Raw genomic sequence first — 441 nt, 5'->3', positions numbered from 1 at the left:
TGAAAGAGAAGCCTCCTCAAGAAGACAAGCGGGGGAAGGGCGGACCACCGGGATTAGGGGCGTGCGGGTCAACGGGGCCGTGTCCTGGCGGCGGGGCGCCAGGGGGCGTGTCTGCCGGGCCGGGGGCGTGCCCGTCTACGTAGGCGTGTCTGCCGGGGCCGGGGGCGTGCCCGTCTACGGGGGCGTGCCCGTCTACGGGGGCGTGTCTGCCGGGGCCGGGGGCGTGCCCGTCTACGGGGGCGAGTCCGGGGCCCGACGCCCAGGGGAGGAAACGCGCAGGTCCTGGCGGCTGGGCGGAGTCCACTGCGAGGTCGCGGCTGGGGTCACGCTGCGGTACTGGCGGGGACGCGTGCGTGCCTGGGGGGCCCGGGTGAGGCGGGGGCCCTGGCCGGGGCCCAGTCGGAACCGCCGGCTTGAGGGGGGGGCCGGGGCCCGCCGGGA

The 441-nt window shown here is 77.6% G+C and overlaps 1 protein-coding gene across 7 annotated transcripts in view; it reads left to right on the top strand.

Moving 5' to 3' along the window:
• Positions 1 to 215: 215 nt before the first annotated feature.
• Positions 216 to 441, top strand: part of RNASET2 (ribonuclease T2) — an 18265-nt gene continuing 18039 nt past the window's right edge. For 4 of the 7 annotated variants that reach the window (XM_034669435.1, XM_034669434.1, XM_034669431.1 and 1 more), the window contains exon 1: positions 228 to 370. The gene's annotated coding sequence lies outside the window, so the exon portion shown is untranslated. Of the gene's footprint in view, positions 371 to 441 lie in introns of all 7 variants that reach the window. The other 3 variants (XM_034669436.1, XM_034669432.1, XM_034669433.1) reach the window with 3 other exon arrangements.

This window comes from Ailuropoda melanoleuca, chromosome 10 (genome assembly GCF_002007445.2).
Source record: "Ailuropoda melanoleuca isolate Jingjing chromosome 10, ASM200744v2, whole genome shotgun sequence".
Taxonomy (NCBI): Eukaryota; Metazoa; Chordata; class Mammalia; order Carnivora; family Ursidae; genus Ailuropoda; species Ailuropoda melanoleuca.
This window is presented reverse-complemented; position numbering and strand designations above follow the sequence as displayed.